Raw genomic sequence first — 27310 nt, 5'->3', positions numbered from 1 at the left:
ACCCACATCATCCACAACCTTTCTATGCGCACTACACTTCACAATTGCAATCTGCTTTGGCAAAGTAAGTGATTTGAGAAGTTCATTCACTAATTGCCCATGCTGAATTTTCGTACCATGGGAAGTAAGAAATCCTCTTTCTCTCCACAAACGTCCGAAACTATGGGCAACACCAAACGCATACTGGCTATCAGTGTAAAAATTCACTCGCTTTCCTTCTGACAACACACACGCTTGAGTCAATGCTATTAGTTCTGCTGCTTGAGCTGAATTCTGTGCTATACGTGCATATGCTGCATATGCTGCAGTCGTTTCTCCATTCGAAAGCTTAAAACATGAACCATCTACCCATAGAGTACCATCAACATTCGAAAGAGGAGTATCTTTTAGATCAACTCTAGCCTTCGTTTCTTCCTCTGTCCGAAGAAAACAATCATGCTGTTCCTGAACATCTGTCTCTACAGAAATCGGCAACAACGTAGCTGGATTCAACACATTGCATCTTTTGATGTGCACATGACTAGCCAAAAGCGTCAACTCGTAACCTGACAAACGTGCACTAGTAAGGTGCTGTGTCTTAGTTCTATTCAATAAGGTATCCACTGCATGTGGGACCATCACAATCAACGTATTATCCAATACCAAACCAGCAGACTGTCGGATAGAAACAGCCGCTGCCGCTGTAGCTCTCAAACAACTCGGCAAAGCCCTAGCTACCGGATCTAACGTCGCTGAAAAAATACGCACATGGGCGCTGCTTGTCTCCAAATTGTTGTGTCAACACTGACAACGCACAACCTTCTCTCTTGTGTATGTACAATGTAAAAGGTTTACTGTAGTCTGGGGTACCCAACACCGGAGCAGAACACAATGCATCAAGTAATTCAGAAAAACTTTTCTGACATTCGTCAGACCAAGGGAGAGGATGCGGAGTATCTTTAAGAGTCAATGCCAACAGAGGTTTTGCTAACAGGGAAAAATTCTGAATCCACTAAAAAAGCACGCACTTCTCTCTGTGTAGATGGCACAGTCATTTGGGCAATCGCTTGAATTCGTTCTGGGGTCAATCGTCGTCCCTCCTTCGACAAGAGATGACCTAAGTAGGTCACTTCTTGGCGGCAATACTGTAACTTTGAAGGTGACACTTTATGATGAAGGTCAGACAAATGTTGTAACAAAGAAAGAGTAGCTTCTTTACAAATCTCTTCATCATCAGCAGCAATCAGCAGATCATCAACATACTGGATAAGAATAGCACCAGAAGGCAACACCAAATTATCAAGCTGAGTTTTCAACGCCTGACTATAGATTGAGGGACTTTCACAATAACCTTGAGGAGGACGCTTAAACCGGAAGCTTTGGCCTCCTAAAGAGAAGCCAAAAATATCTCTACTTTCCTCAGCAATCCGAATACTAAAGAAATCGTTCTTCAAGTCGATAACTGAAAACCAAGCAGCTGAAGCAGGGATCAGATTCAACAAAGCAGTAATATCCAGGACAACAGGAAACGGTGGCACGACAATCTTGTTGACCTCTCGAAGGTCGATCACAAACCGGTACACAGGTGGCTGAGAAGCATCAGTACGTTTAAGGACAGGCAAAACAGGACTGTTACACACATTACCTCTCGTTTCTTCAACTACACCCTTCTCAACCAAATCATAGATAATCACCAAAAGAGCTCTCTCGCCATCACTAGAGATTTTATATTGCGGAATACGAGGTAGCCTAGCATTCGATTTGAGGGTAACAACATAGGGTGGAATCTACAAGAGACCAACATCATTGGGACCTATAGCCCAAAGTGTATCAGGAAGAGAACGCAATTCCAGTGGAAGACAATCTTTAGACACATACATCGGAGAAATCACTTTCTTACCCATTGTAAGATGTACTCCCGCAGGAGAGCAATGTAATGTTGCATGCAATCTTTTCAGCAAGTCCAACAGATTCTCACCACAACCAGTCGTTAAAATAAGAGGAGCTTCCAATTCACAAGGACCAATAGAAAGAGGCAAAGGACTAGAAACTGGATTACGAACTGGGGCGCCAGAAAATCCTACTGAAACATTGGTCAAGCCAGACAAAGGTGCGCCAGGAAGTTTAGAGTGCATAATAGAACTCTTTGTCGCACCAGTATCCAAAAGAAAAGGTTCTGTCACACCTAATGTAACCACTTCAACATAAGGTCCACTCTGGTCTACTGGAACTGACACTACTCCCTCTCTTTGCCCATGGATGTCCTAACTATAATTATAACCAGCACTCTCACTCTCGATACAATAGCCATCAACGTAGTACTGAGCAGACTGGACATTCGGAACATTCTGTCTGTCAAAACAATTCGCAGAATTCTGAGGGGGAAAGGAACGCTCATTCCGGGGAAACACACCACGTCCCCTACCCCTAGGAGCTTGTTGAAAACCACCACGACCTCTCTGATCAGATGCACCATTTGCACGCTGTAACAAAACCGGACAACTATGCTTAAAGTGACCTTCTTCTCTGCAATAAGCACACTGATTAGGGCCTGGCAGAAATCGCGGAGTGAAATACTCGGGTTTCTGTAGCAATCTCTGAAACTGAGGCTGATTCGGACGAGGCGGATAAGCTTGCTGCAAAAGAACTTTCGTCTTTAGGTCTCTAGTCTTCTTCTCTACTTTATCATTCTCATCTTTATCCCTATTCTCATACTATTGTGCATTAGCCAATATCTGGGCCGACGAAGAAACAGCCCATGAACTCTCAGAGTCCTTTAATTTATTTCAAAGTTCGGGAAGCAAATTAAAGATGAATTTGTCCACAAACAACCTTTGACCACCTTCAGTGCTCATATCCTGACCACCATGATCGATAAACGTTTCCTCAAACCTAGTGAGAAAACGAAAACGCGAAGGTAGGGTTGTTGAACATGCTTGCAAACTACAATGGATCTTGATACCCTGCGGCGCTCTTTTCACTCGGAGCCCCGCGTTCATGATTCCATGAATCCATGATTTATTGATCGATCCAACACGGTGATGTTTTTTAACTTTTAACTTTTGAACGCCAGCACAGCATCTAATGGCGCTTTCTGTTTGACATTTCAGAAAGACGTTTCTACACTCTGAGCGATCCCATTGTTTACAACTGACAAGGCGATGTGTATACCTCACCGAGGAACACCGTCTAAGTAAGTCCTTTTGTCTTTCCCCGACCTAATGCGGGCCTTAACCTGACTCGGCCCACTTAGAATTTCTTCCATATTATGTATTACAGAAATCATAGGAGCACACAAATGCCCACGACCAGACGGTTTAGATGGCATCCGTCTTTTAATGTATGTACAACTCGTCCTCTCTTGATAATTTCTAAGACCCGTCACCACAACAATTTAACTTTAGCCCCGGCATTATCATTATTTTTCAGGCTCTCTATCTCACCTTCCTGAAGAAGACCCCAACATGAGGCGTGAATAACCCTTTAGCGTACACGGGGGTCGAAACGTAGAACTACGCCAATCTAACACACCATAGGATTAAAATGAGGAATTGATTTATGCCTATGTGTGATGCAATTTGGGAACTTTTTTCATACATTTGATTGTAAAGGCGTTTCTGATTTTAACGCGATGTTCTAAAAAGTCACAGCACCTTTACCCTGTACCTCACATTCTCCACACACCCTTTCCCCTCCTCACAGAGAGCACCATGTATGTAATGATTATACAATTACATTGAAAAATTCCGTTGCACATGATTGAAATTGTTGCAAAATCATGAAAGAATAACCTTTCAAAAAATAAATGCTACTGAAGGTTTAAAATATTATCATGTTTCTCTAAAAATTTAATCTCAATTATTTAAGAGTTTGTGGTGCATGTCTGCTTAAAAATAAATTTAAGTGAGTCTTGGTAATAGAGACACCAGAACTCGGACCCAATCGTTTTTGTACTGCTCCATGGACCCAGGTTTTCGAGTGTATAAGGGCCCACCCCTTTATTACTCATAGTGAAGAAATCAGACACACTTTCGTCTTTCTTTTGTTTGCATGCTGCTAACTTATCCCAATTCACTCGTAAGGGAGGCATCATCGGTTTCATTAAATTAATAATCCTACCAGGTAATTCTGCAACTAAGGGTTCAGGTTTGGCACCTCCTACCTGCCGACCATCTGCAGCAGTAATATTAGCCCATGTATTTCCTAATTCTTGCGCATGATCCTCATGACGAATCTTCACCCACAAAGGTTGAGGGACTACATTACCAATCAACATATCTATGTCAGCTAAATTCATAATGCACACATCAACTGTCTGAGACAACTCCTTGAAATAACCAGCAGGATTTTTACGGGGGTCAGGTAAGGTCTGCTTAAGAGCCAAGACCTCTGCTCTTTTCCAAGGGACATGTACCCATACTCGCTGAAAATGAGCCTCTGCGGCCTGAATACCCAAATTAATATTAGCAGCAACTGCTTCTCTCCATACAGGAGGAACTTCTCTCATGGGATACTGCTTCACTTTCCTCCTAACAAAGGAGTCAGGTTCGTACAATGTCTGAGGCAGTAGCCTAGACCTGAAAACAAGTATGGTCTCTACGGCATCTACAACATCAGACTCCACTATCGTCCCTCTAGCAAACTCTGACTGAACATCAAGCACTTCCTGCGGAATTGTACCCAACTCATTATTTTCCCATTCCTGACAAAGAAAAGTACACATTACATCAAACACATACCTTTGCTTCGGTGGCTCCCACTGAAAGAAAACATCCATAATCGCTTGCAAATTATACCTCGAAGCATTTAAAACCCATCTACGAGCCAAAAGATCCAACACTGCTCGCTCTTCAGGACTAGGAAACTGACTACGACTCTGCCTACGTTCTGAAACAGGGGTCATATTTAATGACCCAAAGAGTAGAGACAAAAGACTAGCAACAGTCTCAGTCATTCGTTTTCGGCAGAAGGAGAAGAAGTAGCCATAGGAACAGGAGAAAGAGTGTTTTGAGGCAAAAGAGGCGTAGGGACAAGAGGAGCAGAAGTTGAAGATTCAGAAGTGGAAGGCAAAGGAGTTTGAGGCAAAGTTGGTGACAAAGCTGGCGGCCCTAGAGAAGGCTGCACCATAGGAGGGAGAACCATCTGTGAAGCAACGGGTGGCTGAACAACAAGGGGTGCAACAACTGGGGATAATGGAGGTGCAGTAGCACCCTGCACATAAGGGGGTGGTAATCACAGTAAATGAGAGATCAAAGGATCTTTTTCAAGGTCTTCATTCACTTTTGAAAGAGAAGGCGGCAAGGCCGGATAACATTTATCGATAGCCATGCAACGTTGTCTATCTGAGACTTCACTCGCACGCTCTTCTCCATCTTCCTTAAACTGCCTAGCAGCTTGTAGTACTGACATATTCTTATCTTTCCTATCTCTTTTTGCTTGCTTAATTTCTCGCTGTTTGGCTTCCTTACGCCAAAGGCGGAAAGAGTCAAACATCGCCGGCCGGGCTTTCTTCCTAAATAGCGCAACTTCCAGATTATCTAAAATATTTAATTCGAAACTACCATGTTGGGGCCATCGTAAAACACCATCTTTCTTTGTATAGCGGACCCACACTTCATTATAAGCGATAGGACCCACTCCGTGTTTTGAATAGAGCTCATAAGTCGGAGTTCCAACCGGAGGTATCGGACACGAATCCTCCAATCGGGAATCCTTGCTGCAACCACAACTAAACCATTTCCTAATTTTGCTAAGACCAGCCATCTTATAGCTCACTAATCTAGCTTCAAACTTCAAGGGGTTATCAACTATCGATACACTCGTAAATATACGAGCCCCTCGGCTTCGACTATTGCAATGACCGAATCAAAACCAAGAACCAAAACAAAGATCGTGGGAGCAACCCACTTATACTTAACCAAAGTATCTGTCACGCCACCAGAAGACCGTCTATCGACTCGCTTTACAAAGGATCAATCAAGGGTCCAAGACAGGGCGACAGTCAGGGCAGCAGTCTTTCGTAGCTGTCGGAAAGCGGGAAGCCTCGCAGCAAAAACCTTCGGTCCACGTCGACTTACAGCGGTCGATGAAGTGGCGGCCTTCCTCCAGAATTTTCTCACGTGGCTCCTCACGATCCTCGGGCTTGGACCAGTACCGCTGAAGTCACCCAACGTTGGGCGCCAACTGAAGAACCGGGTTTTCTTAGAACGCAGCTGTAGGAGAGTAGGGTCTGCAATCCTATGATCACCCAGATTTTTGCTTTTTGCTGCACTGGTTTACGACTTTCCCTGGCTGTGGGCCTGCTAATCAGACCCACAGCCTAGCTGTTCTCTCTATCCAAATTGTACTCAGGTACTGAATTGGCACTGGGCCCTCTCCAAGTCCCTGTACCCAGGGCTGAGGTGTACCCAGAAGTCTCCCAGGGGCTGAAGCATGTATTATGCCACCCCTGGGCTGACTAACTAAACTGACACAACTGGCTGCACGACAGCTGGGGCAAGGTGGTGTACTCACCCTTTGCTTTAGATATAGTATACCTATATCTAACCCTAAAATGGACACACAGATCTCCTATCAGTCACTCCTATGGCAGGCCTTAACAATCCTGAAGGCAGAGTGCTTGGAATCGTGTGAGATGGTGCTCTGGCATGAGCTGAGCCTGTCTGCGGCTTTCGGGATCCATCCCTTAGCCGTTTCCATGATATCGCATACCATATACTCTTAAGTGCATTATAATCCTCGCGGTTATATGCCAACTCTGGTATCGCTTTATCAAAACATGTCGAGTAAGGTGTCATACGAATTGGAATACTAACCCCTCGCCAATTCTGGCGACGGGGTTAGCATTCCACCCTTCTAGAGGGACACGACATGTATGTAACCCCTAACCCCGGTTAAAGTCAAACAGAGCCTCAGCTCCACAAAATGGATGCTGCCACCGAGACACAAGTCTGCCCTCCTGCTGCTGGGAGTCCTCCCTGAGCAGGAGATAAGGACAAAGGGTTTCCTGCCAGGGGCGGTGCCAGCACCGTCCCAGACAGGGTTTTGTGTATTGTAGGTAGGCAGGGCTTTAGAGGAAGGTGACTGCACGTGGCACCCCGGTGCTCACTGTGCATAGGCTGGCTGGAACCAGTTCCAGGGTCACTCCAGACCCTGTGCTGGGGAAAAGCCCGCCAAGGAAGTGGGTGTAACCACCCCCCTCCTAGTCCCACCCCTAGGGCAGGACTTAGTCGCGTGCCAGCCCCTTTTTACAGGATAAAGGTAGGAACTGGCCCCCTTCCAAATCAGATCATCTTTGAATCCTGAAACTACTTTCCACGAAAGGAACTCAAGACTTCTTCCTAAGATTTCTCCCTTCTGACTAAGGAGTAGTCACCCTGCATCCGCAGGCACCATCTTAAGAACACTGCGGTCTGCTGCAAGTCTCTCCTCCGGATCAAGACTGCCCAGCTCGACGAGAACCGGCTTCCCTGGCACCTCTGACCTCTACCTGCATCATCAGTCACGCTGAGATTCGTGGGTGTGACGAGACCTCGAGGGACCGGCCTTCTTCAAGACTGCACGACTTCTTTCCAGCAAGCCCGCCGAGTAATTTCCTGGTGAGTGCTTTGGGGTCCGAGAAGCCCCGACCCTGAGCAGCTCCAGCACCGAAGTGCAGCCTCCCAGCATCTCCACGATCTGCGTGGGGCCCTTCTGCTTTTTGCTGCTCACCGCGTTGTTTGGCTACTAGCCCGCTGGCTTGTGGCCTTCTGAACGACGCCCGACGACATTTCTGCTGCTGGTCTAGTTGCTCCAGGCTGGCCCTTGCTCCCTTCCAAAAGAGGAGCACCCCGGACCCTCCTGGTCCACTCAAGACGCCATTTTGAGTCCACCGCGTGGGCTTGAATTAGCCAAGGCTTGTTGCCCAATCCGGGGTAACTTCGACGCCGACAGCTTCATCCATCGTGGGACAGCTCGCCTCTCCATCCTGGTCGCCGACAACGCCTCCTGGTCCGTGAGATCTGCAGAGCCAGCGTCGCCCACTCACCTAGTCGAGGTGACTTCGCCCGGTGCCATCCTGGTGCCCACTTAATCACTGGCTAGTGATTCAAGAACTTGGTCCCCTCTGCTTTCAGGTTTTCTTCTTCCTTGATCCAGGCTTGGATCCATCGAACTTTTCTTCACTGGTCGCCTGCCAGCAACTTCCTTCTTCCAGGCTCCTGGTCCGGCAACGAGATCCCCGACGTCTTTTCAGACCTATGCAGCTGCAGCCCCTGGGCTAGGTAACTTCGGCACTTCGGTGTCCCAGCATAGCCTCACTATCCTAGGGTCAGGATCCACTGTCGTTTTCTTCCTACCAGGTCGGGTTCGCCCGTGAACACTAACTTTGCCTTTACTAGCTTCCATAGACTTTGTCCCGCATCCCGCGTGAGAGTGCACACTCTGCACCCGAGTCCCCTAGGTCTCCTAGAAGTAATCTAACGATTCTATAGTCAAGTCCTAGCGATTCCAAAGCCTATTAGTACTGTACTTACCTGCTAGTAATTTCGCATTCCACTTTTTAAGTATATGGTTTTTCGTGCCCCTCGGGCATTTGTGTATAACGTGCTAACTTAAGTATTTTCGTAAGAGTTTTGTTGTGTGCCTAGCACCCTGTCCTCATAAAGAGTACAGGGTTGTTGTGATTCTAATAAATACATTGTTTATTTTCATAACACTTGTGTGGTGTCCTTTCACTGGGTGTTCAAGGGGTAATGTGATGGTAAAACAGCTGGCTTAACACGCCCTCTAGAGTCTTAGCCTTAGACTGCTCGTATCCATGCTACTAGGATAGCTGGTCTATAAGGTTGACTTACAACCAATCATCAATAAGGGTTGTTTGGACTGATATATAGTGATCACTAGAATAGTGAACACTGCACATCAGGTCAACTTCTCACATTGGTGAGCAGCGGTTGGGATTTGAGCTTGCTGTTGTTTTACCACACATGCCCTAAGAATATCTTGTGAAAGATCACATAAGTACTAAAGGTACATATAACTTAGCTTAGAATACTCTGAGTTCTACTGAACCAGCTGTTGTAGCTCCTAGGGCCTAGCACACCCTAAACTACAACTCTAGCAAGGGATCAGTAGGCAAACATATAGTGTAGGTAAGTGCACCACTTACACCTCACTAGAAAAGCATGTCTACCCAGGGAGATTCTACTGAGACTCCCCTGGTCAGTGTTGACCCTCCACAGGTCACTTCAAGATATGCAGCTCTCAGTTTCCAGGAGATGAGACAGATCTGTGTCTCCAGAAAACTGAAGCAGGGGTCTAACCCCACCATTCCCTTTCTGATAGGTCTCTTAGAGACATATGATGCCAGAAAGCTTTCTCAGTTACATGAGAACATGCCAGCCTTAGAGGGAACCTCTGGGGATCCAGACCTCCCCAACACTGCTACTGCAGTTGAGGAGGAGGAGGATCAGGAGGAACTCTCTGGGGATGAGGTAGACAAAGGTCTTGAGGTAGTCAGAAGGCTAACCAGGGCCAACTTAGACTTACTTGGGCTAGGATCTGGGGGACCCCCAGTACTGACCCGAAGTGGGCCTAACCTTGGAGTTAGGAGAGATAGATCTCTTTCTAGGGACTCCAATAGATCTCTGCACTCTAATGCCTCTTCTCAGGGGAGAAGGAATCCTCCACAGAGGAGGTTTACTTCCCCTCAGAGAAAGGAGCATGAAGCTAGGATGAGACAAGCTGAACTGAGGATTGAAAGGGAAGAAATTGCCCTGGCCAAAGAGAAGCTTGCCCTGGCAAGAGAGCAGCAGATGAGTGGGTTAGCTCCCACTGGTGGCAGCAATCTCCCAAGAGATAGAGAGAAGGGTTTAGATACTAAACACCTGACTAAAATAGTGCCCCCCTTTAAGCAAGGGGATGATATCCAGAAATGGATGGCTGCTCTGGAGAGGGCCTGCACTGTGCAGTGCATTCCCCAGAGTCAGTGGGCAGCTATACTGTGGCTCTCCTTTGATGGTAAAGGTAGAGATAAGCTCCTCACTACAAGAGTAGAGGATGCTAACAATTACCAGGTCCTGAAGAATACACTGGTTGATGGGTTTGGTTTAACCACTGAGCAGTACAGGTTGCTGTTCAGAGACACCCAGAAAACTCAGTCTCAGGACTGGTCTGACTTTGTGGATTGTGCCACTAAGGCTTTGGAGGGCTAGTTGCTGGGTAGCAAGGTTACAGATTACACAGGATTGTATAATCTAATGATGAGAGAACAAATTTTAAACAATTGTCAGAACCAGTTGTTGCACCAGCACCTTGTTGATTCAGATCTGACCTCTCCCCAAGAATTGGGAAAGAAGGCAGACAAGTGGGTCAGGACAAGGATCAAGCAGAACCAGAACCAGAACCAGGGTGGTCAGAAGAAAGCAGACCAGAAGGGTAATGTTAAGAATGAGCAAAATGACCAGAAGTCTTCACCAGGTCCCCAACAAACCAAAGAGGGTGGGGGTCAGGCTTCCCAGAAGAAGAAGACTCAAGAAGGCCAGTCAAAAAGGTGGTGCCAGTACTGTAAAAGTAAATCTCACTGGTTTAGTGAGTGCACCAAAAGAGGAGGACAAACTCCTGCCACTACAGCCCCTAAGGCAACTGCACCCCCTAGTACAGTCAGTAGTGGTAGTGTACCTCCCAAGGCATTAGTTGGGTTAACCGTGGGAACTGAGGGGTCTGACAACTTAGTTGGCACACTCACTCAGGCTGTCCTTGTCTGTACAGGGGATATGGATATAACCCCTGAAATAAGTCCCAATACTTTGGGCAAATACAGGCAGACACCTTTGATAAATGGCAAAGTGGCTCAGGCCTATAGGGACACTTGTGCCAGTGTCACCATGGTGACACCTAACTTTGTGGACCCTGGACAGATCATGCCAGGTACTGATTTCCTGGTGACCAATGCCAGCAATGTCACTACTAGTCATAGTGTGGCAATTGTGGCTTTCTCCTGGGGTGGAGTGAAGGGACAAAAGAAAGTTGTAGTCAGTTCAGACCTCCCAGTTGATTGTTTGTTGGGCAATGATTTGGAGTCATCACAATGGTCAGAAGTGGAGCAGAGGACTCACATGGAAATGTTAGGCTTGCCAGCACATGTGCTTGCTGTGACTAGGTCACAGGCCAGAAAATGCCCCACTGAACAGGTGCTGGATCCTGAAATTATGGACCAGACACCTTCCAAGAAGAAGAGCAGTAAGGGTAAGGCTTTGCCTTCCCCCTTGCCCCAGGTTGAGGATCAAGTCTCTGAGGAGGCTGATCTGGAAGAGCTGAGGGAAACTGAGCCTAAAGAGCTTGAACTTGATCAAGTTGAGTTTCTGGGCTCAGGGGGACCCTCCAGAGCAGACCTGGGGAAGGAACAGTTGAGCTGCCCTTCCCTTGAACCCCTCAGACAGCAGGCTGCTGCTGAGGCTGCAGGGAATGCCACAGGTGCCCACAGGGTATACTGGGAAGATGGACTCCTGTACTCTGAGTCAAGAGACCCCAAGCCTGGTGCAACCAGGAGGCTGGTCATCCCCTTGTCTCTGAGAGGTTTCCTTCTCACCTTGGCCCATGAAATTCCCCTTGCAGGTCACTTAGGTCAGACAAAGACTTGGGACAGGCTTGTCTCACACTTTCACTGGCCCCATAAGAATGAGAATACCAAGGAGTTTTGTCGCTCCTGTGTCACTTGCCAAGCCAGTGGTAAGTCAGGTGGCACAACAAAGGCCCCCCTCATACCACTACCTGTGGTGGGGGTTCCCTTTGAAAGAGTGGGGATTGACATTGTTGGTCCAATGGAACCCCAGACAGCATCAGGGCACAAGTTTATACTGGTGGTAGTGGATCATGCCACCAGGTATCCTGAAGCTATTCCCCTTAGGACCACTACAGCACCTGTAGTGGCAAGAGCCCTAGTTGGAGTGTTCTCCAGAGTGGGTTTCCCTAAGGAGGTCGTTTCTGACAGAGGTACAAACTTCATGTCAGGATATCTGACTGCAATGTGGAAGGAGTGTGGTGTGAACTACAAGTTCACCACACCCTACCACCCACAATGCAATGGGCTTGTTGAGAGATTCAACAGGACCCTCAAAGGGATGATTCATGGGCTACCTGAAACTCTTAGGAGAAGATGGGATGTCCTGATCCCCTGCCTCTTGTTTGCTTACAGAGAGGTCCCACAGAAAGGGGTTGGCTACAGCCCTTTTGAGCTTCTGTATGGACATCCTGTAAGAGGACCCCTGTGTTTGGTGAAGGAAGGATGGGAGAGACCTCTCAAAAAGCCTGCAACCAACATAGTGGACTATGTACTTGGTCTCCGCTCCAGGATGGCTGAGTATATGGAAAAGGCATCTAAAAACCTTGAGGCCAGCCAAGAACTTCAAAAAGCTTGGCATGACCAAAAGGCTGTTCTGACTGTGTACCAGCCAGGGCAGAAGGTGTGGGTGCTGGAGCCAGTGGCCCCAGCAGCTCTGAAAGACAAATGGTCTGGGCCCCACACCATCATTGAGCAAAAGGGAGAGGTTACCTACTTGGTGGACCTTGGAACTCCCAGGAGCCCTCTCAGAGTGCTCCATGTTAACAGGCTCAAGGCATATGTTGACAGGAAGGACATGAGCTTGCTCATGGCCACAGATGAGGGACAGGAGGAAGAGAGTGACCCTCTCCCAGACCTGCTCACTCAGAATCCTGATGATGGATCAGTTGATGGTGTTGTCTTTTGTGGCAGCCTCACTGAACATCAGCAACAGGATTGCAGGCAAGTTCTGCAATCCTACAGACATATGTTCTCTCTGACACCCAGCCAAACTGATTGGTGTACCCATGATGTTGACACTGGAGACAGTCTGCCTGTCAAGAGTAAAATCTACAGACAGCCTGATCATGTTAGAGACTGCATCAAAACTGAAGTGCAGAAAATGTTGGAGCTGGGAGTCATTGAGCCCTCAGACAGCCCTTGGGCTAGCCCAGTAGTTCTAGTGCCAAAACCTCACACCCAGGGTGGTAAGAAATAGATGAGGTTTTGCGTAGACTACAGAGGCCTCAATGCAGTCACTAAGACTGATGCCCACCCAATACCAAGAGCAGATGAACTTATAGATAAATTGGCTTCTGCCAACTTCTTAAGTACATTTGATTTGACAGCTGGGTATTGGCAAATCAGGTTAGCTGAGGAGGCCAAACCCAAGACAGCATTTTCTACCCCTGGAGGGCATTATCAATTTGTGGTAATGCCCTTTGGACTGAAAAATGCACCTGCCACCTTCCAAAGGTTGGTGAATCAAGTCCTCACTGGGCTGGATGACTTCTGTGCAGCTTATCATGACGATATTGCTGTCTTTAGCTCCACCTGGGAGGATCACCTGGTCCACCTGAGGAAAGTGTTAGAGGCCCTGCAAAAGGCAGGCCTCACTATCAAGGCCACAAAGTGCCAGATAGGGCAGACACAGGTTGTATACCTGGGCCACCTTGTGGGTGGAGGCCAGGTTCAGCCCCTGGAGAGTAAGATACAGGCCATCAAGGACTGGACTCCTCCAATCACCCAGACTCAGGTTCGAGCTTTCTTGGGCCTGACTGGGTACTATAGGAAGTTTGTCAGAAATTATGGGTCCATAGTGACCCCTCTTAATGACCTGACAAGCAAAAAGATGCCAAAGAAAGTTCAGTGGACAGCAAGCTGTCAGAAAGCATTCAATGACCTAAAGCAGGCCATGTGCACAGCACCTATCCTAAAGAGTCCAGATTACTCCAAGCCATTCATTGTCCAAACAGATGCTTCTGAGTTGGGTGTGGGGGCTGTTCTGTCTCAACTGAATTTTGATGGTAATGATCAGCCTATTGCTTTCATTAGTAGGAGGTTGACACCCAGAGAGAAAAATTGGTCAGCTATTGAGAGGGAGGCCTTTGCTGTGGTCTGGGCCCTGAAGAAGCTGAGGGCCTACTTGTTTGGCACTCACTTCACCATTCAGACAGACCATAAGCCCCTCTTGTGGCTAAATCAGATGAAGGGTGAAAACCCCAAACTGCTTAGGTGGTCCATTTCCCTACAGGGGATGGATTTTACAGTGGAGCATAGACCTGGTACTGATCACAGCAATGCTGATGGGCTCTCCAGGTATTTCCACTTAGAGCAAGAAGACTCACCTGGTCAAGGTTAGTTTATTGTCCCAAAGTTTGGGGGGGGGTCATGTAGGAGAGTAGGGTCTGCAATCCTATGATCACCCAGATTTTTGCTTTTTGCTGCACTGGTTTACGACTTTCCCTGGCTGTGGGCCTGCTAATCAGACCCACAGCCTAGCTGTTCTCTCTATCCAAATTGTACTCAGGTACTGAATTGGCACTGGGCCCTCTCCAAGTCCCTGTACCCAGGGCTGAGGTGTACCCAGAAGTCTCCCAGGGGCTGAAGCATGTATTATGCCACCCCTGGGCTGACTAACTAAACTGACACAACTGGCTGCACGACAGCTGGGGCAAGGTGGTGTACTCACCCTTTGCTTTAGATATAGTATACCTATATCTAACCCTAAAATGGACACACAGATCTCCTATCAGTCACTCCTATGGCAGGCCTTAACAATCCTGAAGGCAGAGTGCTTGGAATCGTGTGAGATGGTGCTCTGGCATGAGCTGAGCCTGTCTGCGGCTTTCGGGATCCATCCCGTAGCCGTTTCCATGATATCGCATACCATATACTCTTAAGTGCATTATAATCCTCGCGGTTATATGCCAACTCTGGTATCGCTTTATCAAAACATGTCGAGTAAGGTGTCATACGAATTGGAATACTAACCCCTCGCCAATTCTGGCGACGGGGTTAGCATTCCACCCTTCTAGAGGGACACGACATGTATGTAACCCCTAACCCCGGTTAAAGTCAAACAGAGCCTCAGCTCCACAAAATGGATGCTGCCACCGAGACACAAGTCTGCCCTCCTGCTGCTGGGAGTCCTCCCAGAGCAGGAGATAAGGACAAAGGGTTTCCTGCCAGGGGCGGTGCCAGCACCGTCCCAGACAGGGTTTTGTGTATTGTAGGTAGGCAGGGCTTTAGAGGAAGGTGACTGCACGTGGCACCCCGGTGCTCACTGTGCATAGGCTGGCTGGAACCAGTTCCAGGGTCACTCCAGACCCTGTGCTGGGGAAAAGCCCGCCAAGGAAGTGGGTGTAACCACCCCCCTCCTAGTCCCACCCCTAGGGCAGGACTTAGTCGCGTGCCAGCCCCTTTTTACAGGATAAAGGTAGGAACTGGCCCCCTTCCAAATCAGATCATCTTTGAATCCTGAAACTACTTTCCACGAAAGGAACTCAAGACTTCTTCCTAAGATTTCTCCCTTGTGACTAAGGAGTAGTCACCCTGCATCCGCAGGCACCATCTTAAGAACACTGCGGTCTGCTGCAAGTCTCTCCTCCGGATCAAGACTGCCCAGCTCGACGAGAACCGGCTTCCCTGGCACCTCTGACCTCTACCTGCATCATCAGTCATGCTGAGATTCGTGGGTGTGACGAGACCTCGAGGGACCGGCCATCTTCAAGACTGCACGACTTCTTTCCAGCAAGCCCGCCGAGTAATTTCCTGGTGAGTGCTTTGGGGTCCGAGAAGCCCCGACCCTGAGCAGCTCCAGCACCGAAGTGCAGCCTCCCAGCATCTCCACGATCTGCGTGGGGCCCTTCTGCTTTTTGCTACTCACCGCGTTGTTTGGCTACTAGCCCTCTGGCTTGTGGCCTTCTGAACGACGCCCGACGACATTTCTGCTGCTGGTCTGGTTGCTCCAGGCTGGCCCTTGCTCCCTTCCAAAAGAGGAGCACCCCGGACCCTCCTGGTCCACTCAAGACGCCATTTTGAGTCCACCGCGTGGGCTTGAATTAGCCAAGGCTTGTTGCCCAATCCGGGGTAACTTCGACGCCGACAGCTTCATCCATCGTGGGACAGCTCGCCTCTCCATCCTGGTCGCCGACAACGCCTCCTGGTCCGTGAGATCTGCAGAGCCAGCGTCGCCCACTCACCTAGTCGAGGTGACTTCGCCCGGTGCCATCCTGGTGCCCACTTAATCACTGGCTAGTGATTCAAGAACTTGGTCCCCTCTGCTTTCAGGTTTTCTTCTTCCTTGATCCAGGCTTGGATCCATCGAACTTTTCTTCACTGGTCGCCTGCCAGCAACTTCCTTCTTCCAGGCTCCTGGTCCGGCAACGAGATCCCCGACGTCTTTTCAGACCTATGCAGCTGCAGCCCCTGGGCTAGGTAACTTCGGCACTTCGGTGTCCCAGCATAGCCTCACTATCCTAGGGTCAGGATCCACTGTCGTTTTCTTCCTACCAGGTCGGGTTCGCCCGTGAACACTAACTTTGCCTTTACTAGCTTCCATAGACTTTGTCCCGCATCCCGCGTGAGAGTGCACACTCTGCACCCGAGTCCCCTAGGTCTCCTAGAAGTAATCTAACGATTCTATAGTCAAGTCCTAGCGATTCCAAAGCCTTTTAGTACTGTACTTACCTGCTAGTAATTTCGCATTCCACTTATTAAGTATATGGTTTTTCGTGCCCCTCGGGCATTTGTGTATAACGTGCTAACTTAAGTATTTTCGTAAGAGTTTTGTTGTGTGCCTAGCACCCTGTCCTCATAAAGAGTACAGGGTTGTTGTGATTCTAATAAATACATTGTTTATTTTCATAACACTTGTGTGGTGTCCTTTCACTGGGTGTTCAAGGGGTAATGTGATGGTAAAACAGCTGGCTTAACACGCCCTCTAGAGTCTTAGCCTTAGACTGCTCGTATCCATGCTACTAGGATAGCTGGTCTATAAGGTTGACTTACAACCAATCATCAATAAGGGTTGTTTGGACTGATATATAGTGATCACTAGAATAGTGAACACTGCACATCAGGCCAACTTCTCACACCAGCGGTGCCAGGGACACACCCAAAGTCTTCGGATTTACCTGTTTTGGAATACAGAGACACGGAATACTTCTGGGTGGCGTCAGAGATCAAATTTATTAGCTGCAGCTAGTAACAGTAATCCCAGCAATACAACAGGGTGTACAACTCAGGAGACTGCTCAATTTTCGTAGAGCAAGACATCACCTTTTATCCATAATTTGCTCATTACAAATGCACACCCACTGCGACAAACACTGACGAATTAAATACATTTTCCCACACATTATAACATCGTAAAAAGCTCACTTTACATTGTACCAACCCACAAGTTAATTATTAGGAATGTCCCAAATTCAATTTCCACAAGGCGGACAAACCCATTTTTGAAGGCACTACCCATGTAATGAAAAGACATAAGAAAAGAAACCAATTCAGATGCTAAAAAGGGTAAGATATGTGCAAAACTAACTAAAAGTTAACGATATCCTGAACATTGATTGGCAATCTCAGACAACGATCAGCCAGGGAAATTGGCCTCGCAAAAGGTCAGTTTCAGGTGACGGGGTCAGCATCCTTCAGTTCACTCACAAGTGAGAAAAGGCCTAGTTAATACGTACATGAACAACGAAGCCCATGCAACTTTGTTTGTTCAGTTACCTCCACGGGCCTACGTGAGGGCAACACAAAATGGCGTCATGAACAACTCAAACAAAATGGAGTCTGGTTCGGAAATCACAGAACCTCAAACCACATAAGGGCATAAATCGGGAATATTTAAATAGGGTCCTAGATACATTCACAACACCCACTCCAAGTATAATGTCCATCATTACTAAATACTAAGCAATTCTAAACATATGAATATGCATGTGTTTTCCATTCCACCCCAAAATACATAAAATGCACTTGAAATTGTATATACACGAAAAATGAGTAGTATACTGTACGTTTTTAAGCAGTGATATCATTCAGATAATGCAAATATAGTACGTTCAAATATTGGCTGAATGAATCACGAAAATTACATTCATGAAATGGCTCTTAATACAGAAGAGAAGGTCGAGACCTTTTCATCACATATTTATACAATACTGTACATGTCCTAGAGGCTGAATCAAAATATTGTCTCTAGAGTTTCAAAATAGAAATCTTGTTCTCTAAGAATAGTTCTACTTTAAGCAGAGTATTGTGTGCCAAATAAAGCAAATATTTTGGGAACAGGGAAAAATAATTTCGCTTTCAGGGCAAAAAATAGTTCCACAGATTTTTAGAATATCTGTTTTTAAAATTGAAGGTCGAATTCAGTGTTCAGGGAACGCTGTGTGCTCAAAGTTATTCTCGTTGTTAGGAGAGAACATTAACTCAGATAGGGCTGCAAAGAATTCGTCTACAACAGTAGGAGAAAGTTCGACCAAGTTCGAAAAAGCAGAAATAGTGCAGACATGATAGGGATTGCTGTCGTCTGTGTTTAGATCAGCAATGGTCACAGAAGGTGGTACCTGTGTGCCGCTTTCATCTCGTACCTCACCGTCACCTAATCGTAATGGTGAAGTCTCAACGAATGCCGTCATCAGAATAGGTAGCCGCCGGGGACAACACGTTGCATGAGCCGTTACCGAACCAAGCAAAGTATCGATATCCAAAGGTACAGCTGATGGTAGTGTGAGACAGACGTCCAACACGCATTCTTCTCCGCATAGCAGGCATCGTAGAACAGGTAAGTTGCAATCTTGCCAGATTGGTCTGAATGAAAGAAACCATGTGGTATTCAGATCTCTTAGTCGAGCTAAACCGAGTACATTAGTTATTCTTTCTCGGCATCTCATCGCAAGGATTGTTTCTTCCATGGCAGCCCGAGATTTGTTTGTGGCTGGATTTGCCATATCGGAGCAGAAGGAACAAAAATAAAATTCCTGCTACGAGTCCCAAGATGAGAGGCAAGCCGCCAAACACAAAGTGCACAAATTCGGGAAAATGCTCAGGACTGCTTCAAAGGGTGCTAATAGTCCTGAAAAAAATGTCTTAAATACATGTGCGATGCCACTGGTATCAGACATGTTTAAAATTTGACCTAACATTTCTGCGAAATGCACGGGGCAATTGGTTGATAAAAATGTATGTATATCTGCCGCTGTCCTTGCAACTAGCAGATCATACGTCTCTTTGGACGAGGTCAAAGGCACAGTTGTTTGTAAAAGAATGGATTTCATTTTGCTTAAAGTATAAATTCGAATAGAAGAGATATTCAGAGAAGGCCATCTCATTGCCTCCTTGTCTGGTTTGCTGTTTGGATACAATACTTGCATACAGCAAGTGACCATGGAAGTTACACTGATGAGATAGGCCCTTCCTGGCACCATGCCACAACAGCTGCGGTCACTTATTATAACGTAACTGCCGTTGGAAATTTGTCTGAAAAAAGTCTCTATCTGTGTAGCTGGGGTGCCGTGCAGGTGGCATGAAAGGTTATTTGATGAACCTTCGCAAGCTCCATGCAAGTTAATTCCTTGACACAGAAGTGTACCGTTTAGTGAATTTTTACAGTTATTACCACTAAGAAATACCTCTTTTTTCCCCCCACTGTAACATCTATGTGTATAAGGTAGATTCCAGGTCGACTTGATGTAACCTTTACCCAACCTTTCATACAGGCCTGCTGGTACATGCTTTTAGCAATATTGAAACTGAAAAGTCGTAATTGTAATTGTAATTGTACCATGTATTATCCATTTAATGACAGGTCGTTCTGACATTGTCAATGGCAATTTTTCTAGTTTTTCAATGCTCATCACCGTATAGTCTGCTCCTTTTTGTGCCAAAGAGATTTTTTTATCAGTAAGGTTAAAGATAGAAAATAATGACGTTGTGTTGATTAGACGCCATGGCACGTAGCCTGAACAGAGGTTTTGCAACGTCCAGCCTAACTGTACAATACAACGCAATTGGGATTGGCCATGTTGTAACATTAGCTTATCCTGTTCTATTATATCAATAGCAGATGATACAATGCTGTCCAGTGAATACATTCTGGAGGACAGAGTCGTTAACCCATTGTCCACTACAGACAGTGATTTTTCCAAATTAATACGATCAATTTCTCATATTTTTTCAGCAGATTCAATTTGCATTACTTTCCAAGCTTCGTTGTAAGCAGCGTATATAGCGGCGTTTATGAAACGTTTCTGACGCTGTTTGCGAGGTCCCAATATGAAATCTCGCAAGTCAGCACCTTCTTTAAGTAAAGTCAAGTGTTGCTTAATTTCAGGCAGTGTGGATTTCTGTAGCTATTCCAGGCATAGTTCCCCTACACTGTATGTTGTAATTATCCCTGGATGTTGTCTCTGGGAATATCTTGGGTCTGGCCTGTTCTGTTTGAACCCGTGTCTTTTATTCAGGAATCTATCTTGACAGTTATTAGTGTCTGTGGGCCAGATCAACCATTTTCTCCAATCAGGATTTGTTCTGTTTTGTCCTAAAATATGGCATACGTCTATCTCCACATCTGTAGTGCTATTACTATCAGGCATAGGTTTTGGAATAGACGGTTTGTTTAAGTCTTTTATCTTGGCTAGGCCAAGACAGGTTGTTTGTTGAATGGTGTCATTCAGGAACAGTATTTGTTCTGGGATCATGCAGGCTCTAAATAGTGATTCTAGACCTTGTACCTGCCAATCTTTTGTACCCCAAATGGTTTTTGTTTCAATGTTGTTTTTCCAAAATTCCAAACCAAACGTAGACATTTTTTCATAAAATTTTGTGGAGTATATCAATTTAGTGTTTGTCAACATGTTTTTCAATCCTGTCTTATTTAACATTTTAAAATAAAACGTTTTTGGATCAGTGATGTTAAACCCTGAGAAGTATTGGAATTTCTCATAAAATGTTTTAGAGATGCCTCTTGGCGGTGTGGGATAATGTTCTCATTGATTATAAGTAAAAACATTTCTAGGATTAGCAGATTTATGCAAATAGTGATGCCCATATTGATTAAAGCAATACATTTCTTCACACTTTGATGAGCCTTCTAAATAATTATGTTCTGTAAATTTTGCTGACATTTCTAAATCTGACATCATATTAATAATATTTTCAAAGTCCCAATCATCAGAGAAAGCACTTGGTGATAAAAAGTCACTTAATGAAACCTTGAACTGATGTAGATATCTCAAAAGCTCAACCGGGCCATATATGTCGTAATCAGTAGTGTCCCATGCTACACCACCAGGTATAGGAATGGCTGTGATGTTTACTGATGATAGTTCTCTTTTTTCGATGTGAGAAGATCTGTGAGGCTTTTGGACCAAGTTGATGTTTTGACTTGCTGTGTCCATTGTACTATATTTTCCTTCAATGAATTTTCCCAAGCTTAAAACTAAAATGAGCCATAGCAGGAGGAAAAGAACACCTAATACAATCCATAATTCAATCCATGGTGAAATCAGATATGTTTCTTTGAGTTGATGAAAGAGTTCAGTCATTTTTTCTTTGAAAGTTTTAGTTACTGGCGTTTCTTCATGTTCACTTGGATCATCAGAAAAGTCATCGAAATTGATGAAGTAGCCAGATGCAGTTCTGTCAATTGTTGGAATTGCTTCCGGATTTTCATTTATCTTTGGATATGCATGTTCAGATGCTACATCATTGTAGACAGGTGTTTCTTGATGAACTGTTGCAATTTGGGTTTCAAGAGGCACAAGTTCCATGGCTTTGTTGCATAGTCCTTTTTTATTCACTTCAGGTTTATCAAATGTGATTAGTCTCTCAGTTTGAACCTCTTGGATTGTAGCAAGGTTTGGTCTTCTGCTACTTCTTGGGAGTCCACTGGGCCTACTACTTATTATTGGCCACATGATTGTGGTTTTACCAGGTCGATTGATACAACTCTGTTCTCCTTTTTACCAGCAAGGGGCGGTAGTACTACTGATCTTGTTCCGATGATAGCTAAGACAGGTACTGCTTTTCTGTAAGAATGCCCAAATTCCTTCTTCACCGCGATCTTTTCTCTGACCAGATCCCCAATCTTTGGAATCCAGACAGGTCTTGCTGGGACAGGTGGTTTTTCTTCAGTGGCCGTTGGCTTTATCTTTAAGTTACTTAGACTTCTTCTTGTTTCATTCAAGTCCTGTAAAACAGTAAAACGATCTTTGATATCAAAGGTTTTTTGTTCCACCACTGAAGTCTGACAATCGAGGTCATGAATGATCATTCTAGTACCAAACAAAAGTTCGTACGGAGTAATACCTCCTAGAGAATTTCTTGGCAGATTATTAAGACTACATTGGACCCTTGATATATGTTTGACACACCCGTCACCCGAACCTAATACCCTCGCTGTTATAGATTGCTTTATGTCACAGTTTTTTCTTTCCACTACCGCATTTCCCTCGGGATGGAATGGACTAGAGTACCGCAATGCAATGCCCATGCTGGTCATGGCCTCCTTGTAAGCTCGAGAGCTAAACGCAGGACCCTGGTTAGAATGTAGCATGTAGCATGTGGAGAAGCGTGGCTCAGTGGTTAGAGGCGGCATACCTGGAAGCTGAGATCAGCCGTGGACCAGGGTTCAATTCCCCGCCTTGGCGGGTCTCGGGCTCAAAAATTCCACGGACTCGACAATTCTCGCTCCGGTGCCTACTCGACTCACGGGGTCACACTCTGCGACTCTGGGCAATAGCTTGCTTAATCTCCACTACGGCCCCTCGCGGCGGGATGCCTGGCTTTCACCTTGTGAATACCCTGCCGGGGTATCTCACAGGGGAATACCAGGACGGGTTCCCTAAGCAAGCGCCTTGAGACCCCTGGGTGATTCGTGCGCTATATAAATCGAAATACATTTACATTTACATTTACAATTGAGTATGTGCCGATAAAGACTCGCAAATCTTTTATAACAGTTCTGGCGTCAGCCGACCGCTGGGGCCACATCTAAATGAATCTCGTCTTAATAATTATGGGATTGCATTTTTCCGTCTGGATGTCTGCGTATAGATAGCCTAATGCTGTCTAATAGAGGTGTCCGGGCGGGTCCGATTCACAACTGCGATTTCTGTTGCAGTGCTGACAACTCATTGCAAAGTTATAAATTTGCACGCTCATCCCCGGCCACCAGTATTGTGATTGTAATTCTATTAGAGATTTCAAGATCTCTTGGTGCCTCAGACCCATTCCCATGTGTGCTTCTTGAATCAAGTAAGCTCTCTGGTTCGTGTTTGGAATTACCCTATCCCCCTCTCCAGGAATTTGAGCAAACGGAACAGGGTTCGCATCAATTATGTATATATTTCTAAGTGGGTAATTTAGAGGTAACGCCGCATAGTTGCCTTCCATTGAGGCTTTTACTGCTAGTAGCGTTTCTCCATCTATTTGTCTTTTTGAACGCTTTTTTGTAGCTACGGAAGCCGGTTTGACCGCTGCCGCTGTGGCTCTGTTAGCCAATGAATTCCCCGCAACGTGAATGCCATCACGTTGATGACTCAGTGTATGTATCACGTGAGTCTTTTGTGATTGTTTTTAATAGTCGAATAAAGCTTGGAAATTGAAAAATTGAGTCTTTTGTAGTTCTTTCTGCAAAAGAACTACTTGTTCCCAAAGTTTTTTATGCTTTATTGTGGCACCTGTCTCATCTTTGCAACCATTTTTGATCCAGGTCTGCATGTCATTATTGTAAGACTGGACGCAGAAATGCGAATCGCACACTATTAGTGTGGGGAATTCATGATCGGCATTTTCAAACGCCATCTTTAAAGATCTTATTTCAGCTCGCTGAGCTGTACAGTATCTGATTGATTCAGTTTTAGTGACCATCGGTCTGAATTTACCTAAGCGCCAGCGACCTTTAACGATCTCGCATGCTGCATTGTAAACTTATTTTTTCACAACATAGTGTTGTGCAAATCTGTCCGTGTAGATTACACAGGTGTATTGTTCGAGAGGTAGAATTTTGATTGACAGAGGGCATTCATGTTCGTATTCCAGATCTTCTAGTTTTTTCATTTTCGGATCAAATGCGTGTTTCACGTCTGTTGTAGCTAGAGAATTTTCCCATTGTATCCATTTTGGATCTAAAGCTTTAGCATTCGGAATGCTTGGTCTTGTTACTGCCTCAAGGGCTAATACTGCTGTTAAAACAGATATGCACTTGCCTTGGGATAGGGCTCTTTCTTTTGCTACAGCAGTTTGAACCGCAGTCAGAATTTTTTCAGTAGAACTGAATTTCATTTCAGCTTTTGTATACAAGTGTGATTAGTTGGTACTGTTTCTCCCTCATAAGAGGTCAGGTACGTGAATCTACATCTTCCTGGGATGACTCGGATTACAAGGTTGCGTTCATTTGCGCGTGTTTGCAGTTTTGGTTTAGTTAACATATCTGTTTGTATTGATCTTAAAATTTTTGTATGTTTCTGAGTCCAATTGATTGGGTTGAAATCAGGTTTTATTAATTCGTATATTGGTTTAACCTTCTCTGCGTAATTTAGAATGTATGTTCTTCCGAAATTCAGGAAACCTAGAATTGATTGTAAGTTTTTCAGCGTTTTTGGAGCTTGGAGTACTGCACACTTCTCTAAGAAGTTGTCTGCTAGGCTTTTGCCTACACTTGATAACTCATATCCCAAAAATAGGACAGTGAGGTGGGCAATTCGTGACTTTTTGAAGTTGAATTTGTACCCTTCAGCTGCGAACCCAAGTATAATGGTGTTCACTCTTTTCAAGTGTGTCTCCAGGTCATCGTCTGTAAGATAGATGTCATCGACATATGGTAATGCCTCATCATCATACATTTGTAGTAATTCTGTTACCCTGGCTGAAAATAATCCTGGGCTGTTCTTGATTCCCTGTGGGAGATGACAAAATTGCTTTTGGGCCCCCATACAGGAGTAAGCGGTCAAATACCTGCTTTGTGGTGCTATGTTTTGACAAAAGAAACCATTTGAGATATCTAATGTCGTTTTATATTTTTTGCGCACAATGTTATTCATTAGTGCTGCACTGTGTGAGTTTTGTACTACAAATGTTTTGCAGCAGGAGTTTAGGTGCCTGTAGTCCAAAACTAGACAATATGAATCGTCTGGCTTGGAGACAGGAAACAAAGGATTGTTCATTTGTGAGGTGCATGTTTCAATCACCCCCTGATATTCAAGTTGATCTAAGATCTCCCTGACTTGTTTTTTAGCTTCTTGCTTAACAGGATACTGCCTTTGTGCAGTAGGTTGATTTGTTAACGGAATTTTATGGTGAGGAGAATCCTCATCCCATCCTACATGATTTTTATATAATGCAGGTGCTTGGGCCACTGCCCATTTTCTAGCATATGTGTATTTTTTATGAATTGGAATGTGATTTGAGAAGGCAGGCATAATCATTTCTTCGCCATGTGGGCACTCCATGACAAACTCTGGTGGCCAGTCTTTTTCTGCTAGCAGGATATCATAGCCTTTAGATAGGATATCCCAAAAGAGACCTCTTATTTTCCTAGTTTTTCCCCCTCTATACGTAATGTTATTTCATATAATTTATGGGGCACACTAACTCTGGTGTCTGCAGTTTCCACCTGAATGTATACATTCGTGTCCACTGTCTCCAGAAGATTCATCAGGATCTTGCGAGCTATGGTCACTTCTGCTGCGCTGTCTAGCATTGTCTGGGCCCATTCTCAGTTTTTCAGTTGTGTCCTCAGAATCCTCAGCATGTTTTATTTTAATACTAGCTACCTTCTTTTTTGGAAATTGTAATTTTTTACTTTGATGAGCAGGTTCCTTGTCTTTGGACTTGACACGCTCTTCTTTATGTTCTGATCGTCCTCTTCTTTACGATTTCTGTGAGGAAGTCTGAAAAGATCGAGAGGGACGAGTACCATTATCTTGATATCTGTCAGGTTTTCTAAATTTATCCCTATCTCTAAGGTTATATCTTTTTTCAGAGGGCTCCCGTTGTGGAGACCTGCCCCCCCGTTCTGGAGATCTATTTCTCCGTTGGGGAGACCTTCCTGTAGTTTGGTCTGCCCTGTTCCCATGATGCACTGGGCCAGGGACAGACTAATTTGCATATAGCCAGGTTCTGAGCTGGGATGGGGCAGTGAGATAAATAACGGTGATGGATCAAGCCCTGATCTTTGGACTGGGTAAGAGTGGTCTGCTTAATTCAGACACTCTGTTCATCACCACCCCCTTTTCTGTATCGTTTTTGGCCACTATAGGTGTGGCAGGGTATACTCAGACATGAGTCCCTTTCTCACTGCTCCATCAGGATTCAAGCAAGCCGGGCCGAAGAGGCTGAAATGCCAGAAACCGGTCCCCGGTAGCTTGTCTCCTTTCTGGTGAAGAATTGGCTTTGTAGTTTGGTCTGCCCTGTTCCCATGATGCACTGGGCCAGGGACAGACTAATTTGCATATAGCCAGGTTCTGAGCTGGGATGGGGCAGTGAGATAAATAACGGTGATGGATCAAGCCCTGATCTTTGGACTGGGTAAGAGTGGTCTGCTTAATTCAGACACTCTGTTCATCACCACCCCCTTTTCTGTATCGTTTTTGGCCACTATAGGTGTGGCAGGGTATACTCAGACATGAGTCCCTTTCTCACTGCTCCATCAGGATTCAAGCAAGCCGGGCCGAAGAGGCTGAAATGCCAGAAACCGGTCCCCGGTAGCTTGTCTCCTTTCTGGTGAAGAATTGGCTTTGTAGTTTGGTCTGCCCTGTTCCCATGATGCACTGGGCCAGGGACAGACTAATTTGCATATAGCCAGGTTCTGAGCTGGGATGGGGCAGTGAGATAAATAACGGTGATGGATCAAGCCCTGATCTTTGGACTGGGTAAGAGTGGTCTGCTTAATTCAGACACTCTGTTCATCACCACCCCCTTTTCTGTATCGCTCAGAATCCTCAGCATGTTTTATTTTAATACTAGCTACCTTCTTTTTTGGAAATTGTAATTTTTTACTTTGATGAGCAGGTTCCTTGTCTTTGGACTTGACACGCTCTTCTTTATGTTCTGATCGTCCTCTTCTTTACGATTTCTGTGAGGAAGTCTGAAAAGATCGAGAGGGACGAGTACCATTATCTTGATATCTGTCAGGTTTTCTAAATTTATCCCTATCTCTAAGGTTATATCTTTTTTCAGAGGGCTCCCGTTGTGGAGACCTGCCCCCCCGTTCTGGAGATCTATTTCTCCGTTGGGGAGACCTTCCTCCGGACTGGAATAGTTTTTCTCTGGGAGTAGTTTGTTTATTACCCTCCCACCTCTTTTTTGGGGTATTGAGATTATTCTTAATAAACGTTTTTTCAGGATTTTCAGTTAGTTCTAGTTTTAGTGGTTTCCCACCCAAACTATCTCTACCTAATTCCTCATAGGATTTTTCAATTATTCTGGCAAGTTCAAAAGGTTGTTCTGCTAAATCTGTTTCTTTCAATTTCTGGCGGATCGCCACAGATGCTGCTTCTCCTTTTATGTTGGCTAATA

General features: G+C 45.5%; 1 protein-coding gene across 1 annotated transcript in view; it reads left to right on the top strand.

The window, feature by feature from the left end:
- Nucleotides 1–27310, top strand: part of LOC144769579 (immunoglobulin superfamily member 1-like) — a 440561-nt gene that overhangs the window by 114765 nt on the left and 298486 nt on the right. The window lies entirely within an intron of this gene.

This window comes from Lissotriton helveticus, chromosome 7, assembly GCF_964261635.1.
Source record: "Lissotriton helveticus chromosome 7, aLisHel1.1, whole genome shotgun sequence".
NCBI lineage: Eukaryota > Metazoa > Chordata > Amphibia > Caudata > Salamandridae > Lissotriton > Lissotriton helveticus.
The sequence above is the reverse complement of the archived record's forward strand: the minus strand, read 5'-3'. Positions and strand labels throughout refer to the sequence as shown.